The sequence below is a fragment of the Oryctolagus cuniculus genome, chromosome X (genome assembly GCF_051225735.1).
Source record: "Oryctolagus cuniculus isolate XC-2025 breed Fujian yellow rabbit chromosome X, ASM5122573v1, whole genome shotgun sequence".
NCBI lineage: Eukaryota > Metazoa > Chordata > Mammalia > Lagomorpha > Leporidae > Oryctolagus > Oryctolagus cuniculus.
Window position 1 is genome coordinate 125,331,122 of NC_142888.1, and position 6,501 is coordinate 125,337,622.

Below are 6,501 nucleotides of genomic sequence, written 5' to 3' on the forward strand. Positions count from 1 at the left end.
GTAAATCTCATTTACTGTATCTCTTGAAATGAAACTGGCCATTTAAGAGATGACTATGCAATTCTAAGATAGAAATATGAGCTCAAATTCAAGAGATGTCCCCTTGTCCTTCTCTAAACTTTAGCTTATCTCAGCTCTTGACCAGAGCTCTGGCTGTTGACACATTTCCATTTTGTAAAACAGGCCACCAGCAGTCTAATTTTCAGATGATTAATTGAACCTGACAGAAGATGAAAGAGCATGGGAGTGAGATAGGAGAGAACAAACAAATCATAGTTGCAAAGAATGACAGCTATGATACTTAATTCAGGCAAGCACAGGAAAGAGGATTTGAAAACACACCTCTAGCGAAGTCACTTTTCACGGAGAGTAAGAGAAAGACTCAGAGAGAAACACTTATGTTGGACTTCCCTAGGTCCTTTTTATCTCTCAATAGTTTAAATTAAGGAATCAAGTTTCCATGTCACAGAACCATTAGAAATTTCACATCTTCAATAAATTCATTTGAGCCTCTGTGGCCCAAGTTTGTGATCTGTGATAAGACGTTTGTTATGGATAAAATCTCTATGGCCTCCTTTACCACCGACAGTCTGTTGACTAGTACCTATTTCTACCTCAGCTATGCCCTGCAGCCAGTCATAAGGAAGTGTAATGGAACAGAAAAGGAGCTCCTCCCTGGAGAACAAAGAAAAATAACTATCCTTTTGTGTTTTTCCTCAGGAGAGAAAGTGAGGATTCAAAGGATTTTTTGAAGTGGGCAGTTAAGGAATAAACCCAAGTGTATAGCAGTCTTTGGTGTTTTGGGGGTCTTCTAGAGACCTGGGAATAAAGATGGAAGCAATGCATTCACAGGATTCAAGTCCCTGGACTAACTGGTTCACTTATCTTTGTGGAATCAAGGGTCATCTTCCCTGATTCACCACCTCCACTGTCGAAGGGAGCTCTCCTTTTTATGGTTTTGAAGCAGTGTCTGCTTCATGTATGGTGCTTCTCATATGTACTTTAAGGTCTTTATGACATGGTCAATGTGGAAGGAAGCAGCATTCCCCTAAACACACATTCCTGTTGGCTTTCTCTGTCATGAGAAGTTCATTACCCCATTCATTCCTTCTACATTCATGTACTTACTCATCCTCTCAAATGCTCCATGTGTTGCTGCCTTTAAATGCTTTTGATATTCCAAGGATTAATTGCAAAGGCTGTTATTTAGAGTCCTAAGTCTAAAACATTCTTTAGAATATTTGGAAAGGTTTCCTTTGTTCAGTGACTCCTTTGAAGTGGGTTATTGCCAGCCAGACCTATATTCAATCAAGCACAGAAATTCTAAGATACCCTGGGCCTGTAACCAAGTCCAAAAATAATGTTCAACAGTAAAATTTCTTATTATAAACTATATCATAGTCATACTTGGGATGAGTATATCATTCATGTCATCTTTCCCACATATCATCCAGGAAGGTAGATGAACTAGATATTCCTAAAAAATATTCTGGGGGCCAGCACTGTGGCCTAATGGGTGAAGCCACCGCCTGCAGTGCTGGTATCCCATATGGGCACCGGTTTGAATCCCAGCTGCTCCACTTCCTATCCAGCTCTCTGCTATGGCCTGAGAAATCAGTAGAAGTAGAAATTCAAGAGATGTCCCCTTGTCCTTCTCTAAACTTTAGCTTATCTCAGCTCTTGACCAGAAGTCTGGCTGTTGACACATTTCCATTTTGTGGAACCCTGCACCCACATGGGAAAACCTGGAGGAAGATCCTGGCTCCTGGTTTTGGATTGGTGCAGCTCCAGCCATTGCAGCCAACTGGGGAGTGAACCAGCGGATGGAAGACCTCTTTCTCTCTTTGTCTCTCCTCTCTGTGTAACTCTTTCAAATAAGGAAAATAAATCTTTAAAAAAACCACAACTATTCTTGGCCAACTCACCCTTAAACAACAATCCCTATATATTCCAAAACAATCTCAATCTCAGTCTCTCTCTCTCTCTCTTCCAGAAGCAGACATGCAATTGAATATGAAAACAATCTTCAATGGTGTCACTGTTATCATCTCTACATATCTAAAGCAGCCAGACTTTCTCTCCAGTGAAAACATACAGCTTATGAGGGAGAGTGGGATGTGCCATGTGTAGACTCATACTGCATGTGGGTGGTAATGTTAGCAGGCAAAAATAGAGAAGTTTCTTTCCTTTTGGTAACAATCTAAATTTTAACCAAGGTATGAAGTAAGGGTGAAGACTGTGGCCTCTTGTGATGCAGCAATACAAAAAATTCAGGTTTGCCACAACTATAAATTTGGTTAAAGAGGGCTTAGCCAGCAGGAATAATAAGATTCTGCAAATGTTCTTATCCCAGAAAATAAAATTTGTTACCTGCTTTCCATGTACTGGTCCAGTTCTGCAGTACCTCCAATTATTGACTATGTGCTTTCTCTAAGTATACAGGGTTGAAAATGGAAACTCAATGGTATATAAAATTAAAAAGACAATTTAATGTTTTATCATTATCAAGAGTTCTGAACTACGGTTCATCCTTGTTAATCCATCTTTCACATAATAAATAAAATAAGTTAATAAATAAACATGTAATTAATAATTAATATATCAATAAATAATAGTGGAAAGCTATTTAAGACCCTCAATTAACTTAACTATGTTTAACTTTTAATAATTTGGTAACTTCAACTATTATTTAAGTTAATACAGAAAACAGGGAAATTTGGTTCTGTAGAGAGAATTGATGAAAAGACAGAGAGGAACACCTTAACCACACTTCAGGCCAGTTTCATCTCACACCCCACTTTTTTTTTTTTTTTTTGACAGGCAGAGTGGACAGTGAGAGAGAGAGACAGAGAGAAAGGTCTTCCTTTGCCATTGGTTCACCCTCCAATGGCCGCCACAGCTGGCGCACTGCAGCCGGCGCACTGCGCTGATCCGATGGCAGGAGCCAGGTACTTCTCCTGGTCTCCCATGGGGTGCAGGGCCCAAGTACTTGGGCCATCCTCCACTGCCTTCCCGGGCCACAGCAGAAAGCTGGCCTGGAAGAGGGGCAACCGGGACAGAATCCGGCACCCCGACCGGGACTAGAACCCGGTGTGCCGGCGCCACTAGGCGGAGGATTAGCCTAGTGAGCCGCGGCGCCGGCCCTCACACCCCACTTTTAACAGTGATGTAAATCCCTCAATAACATGCATATGAAATTTTTCCTTGGAGAGCTCATTCCCTATGGCTTCAACTTTACAAAGCATTTATTAGGGGTCCTTGAGATGACTCAGTCCAGAAAGTGTGTTGATTTAAGGAAGGGCAGCTTTGTGCAGATTGCTAGACCACTATCCCAGAGCTACCACTTATATTGTGTTTCTTGAGCATTACTTCACTGTAAGAGGTACCAATCATATTTTTATCCACACAAATAACATTTCTGCAAATGAGATATTGCACCCAGTATGTCTAAAAGTGGCAATCTTGGGGCCAGCATTGTGGCACAGCAGGTTAAGCTGCCACCTACCACACCAGCATCCCAAATGAAAGCTGTTTCGAATCCCAACTGCTCCACTTCTGATCCAGCTCCCAGCTAATGCACCTGAGAAAGCAGCAGCAGATGGCTCAAGTGTTGGGCCCCTGCCACCCTAATGGGAGACCTGGATGGAGTTCCAGGATCCCGGTTTCAGCCTGGCCCAGCCCCAGCTGTTGCAGCCATGTGGGAGTGAACCAGTACATGAAAGATGTCTCTCTGTCTCGCTGTATCTGTCTCTATCCCTCTGTCACTGTCTCTCTCCTGTAACTTGGCCTTTCAAATAAATCTTTCTAAAAATTAATAAAAACAAAAAAATTTTAATTCTACTCAAACCCCAAAGTTTTCATTGTACCCTTCAAATCAATATTCCAACATTCACAATCCATGGGGGATGACTAGGACATATCGAAATAATATGGAACACAACAATCCCATTCTTCTCTGCCTTTCACCATTCCCTGAGTATGTGTCTCTATCTCCTTTGCATTTAATGGTACAGATTTTAGGACTGAGAGAATAAGCCTTCTTCCAATTATTTCTTCCTCCAAGATTTAGAATATTTGCCAGCAATATTCTTTTGGGTTTTAACAATATAGTTGGGCCGGCGCCGCGGCTCACTAGGCTAATCCTCCGCCTAGCGGCGCCAGCACACCGGGTTCTAGTTCCGGTTGGGGCGCCGGATTCTGTCCCGGTTGCCCCTCTTCCAGGCCAGCTCTCTGCTGTGGCCAGGGAGTGCAGTGGAGGATGGCCCAAGTACTTGGGCCCTGCACCCCATGGGAGACCAGGAAAAGCACCTGGCTCCTGGCTCCTGCCATCGGATCAGCGCGGTGTGCCGGCTGCAGCGCGCCGGCTGCAGCGGCCATTGGAGGGTGAACCAACGGCAAAGGAAGACCTTTCTCTCTGTCTCTCTCTCTCACTGTCCACTCTGCCTGGCAAAAAAAAAAAAAAAAAAAAAAACGAAAAAACAAAAAACAATATAGTTGGCAAATGAAAACCAGTTTGCCTTTCCCAAAAGTCAGCTACTAAACAGAAAAGATCATTTGACTCACCCATCACACGTAGACATTGCAGTCCAGATAGAGCTTTATTGTAAGAGCTGGACAGAATTCTCTCCTACTTACGAACCTGAATCTTCCTCATACTACTATGTTGGTCTGAATTGGGTGTCCCCTGGCCAGTGATAGAGAAGTGCAGTAACAGAAGAAGCAGCTATAGTAACTATGTGCTTCATATAGGAGAGCAAGAAAGTCTCTCTCTTCTAGTCATCCCTATGCCCACCTTCCATTAGTCTACCAGACTCCTTTGACAACTTCAAACCAGCATTTAGCCTTTGAGTTGGATCGTGATTAAGGAAATATTGTCTATCCAACAAAATTTCTCAGAATATCTCAAATGTTTCATTTGAGTTTCTTGACATCATTTAAGTGAATTAAAGTTATATTGCATCACAACATTCTTTCTATATTATACTTTACACATCTAATTTTTTTCTTTCTGTATAATTTACTTATAAATCAATTTTTTCCCTCAGTTACCATTTCAGTCAGCCCAGTGGAAGCCAAATATCCTATAATAGACCAAATGTCTTTGTGAGCTACCAGCTCAAGTGCTATTTATCTCCTTCTGTGGTCTCTTTTGCATTAATTTCAAAGGAAGTCATGACCATAGCCTGGCATATATAAGGGATAACAGAATAACAGGACTTAGGGAAGCCCAAAAACACACAAAAATTGCTTACTTCTATAATACCCAGGATCAAATCAAAGAGGAAGAACAATAAAGTCATTTGAACAGAAAAGATCCAATACAACAAATTATTAACTAAACTTGGAATTTCAAGTGTTAGGGACCAGTTAGGGTAAAGTAAAGAAAACTTTAGGGGCTAGCACTGTGTCACAGTAGCTAAGATGCCACTTACAACACTGGCATCCCTTATTAGAGTTTGGTTTGAGTCCCAACTTCTCCACTTCCAATCCAGCTCCCTGTTAATGCACCTGGGAAAACAGCAGAAGATTGCCCAAGTTCTTGGGTCCCTGCCACTTATGTGGAAGACCAGGATGGAATTCCTGGCTCCTTGCTCTGGCCTGGCTCAGACCTGGCTGTTTCACTACTTGGGAGTAAACCAGTGGATAGAAGATCTACCTCTGTCTCTCTTTGTATATCTGCCCTTCAAATAAATCAATATATATTTCAAAAATTTAGGTGATATATAGGAATACCAGATGTACTCATTTAATAGCAGATACAACATTACATAAAATTATATACAGGAATCATCAACCCTTGGACATTTGATTTATTTTTATTAATATAAAGAAAATAGGTTTCATGTGTTTCATTGATACAGTTCTAAGAAGATAACTGCTTCTCTCCCTCCCCTGCTCCCTCTGCCAATCCTCCTCCTTTGCTCCCTTCTTTTCATGAATTTTTGCAAAGACATAATTTTAATCCACTCTATAATCACAGGCATAATTCACCACCAGTGATAATATTCAACAAGTAAACTGTAGGAAGACCACAGTCCCATAGGAGTATAAACAAAGTCTAAAAACGACAGTCATAACACAAGATGCCCACTCTTGCTGTCCAATTTATTGGTTGTCTTTTTCACTCAAGTTCTTATGTTCCTGGTTCTTGGTATAATAAATAATTTTCTAGTAAGTCCTGGATATGTGGGGCCATTTTACTGTGAGCCACTGTATCCTATTTAATTCTTTCATGTTAAGTATCCATTCCTTTGTTGAGGGTAAAGCAGGTATGAACGTTCATCTTCCCACTGGGTCCTGCTAACAGTATTTTAGCAAAGATGAGACCTAAACTCACAATATGACGTTGAAGACATGTGGAGTACAAGTACAGCTCCCACCTTCCAGTTTCAGCCCCACTGACATCATCTCCACAGAAGTGGGACACAAAGTGGCATGGTGTAAATACTTGCAAGTGAGGGTGCAAAACCGGCACCTGATCATGCTCCACTTTCACTGGAG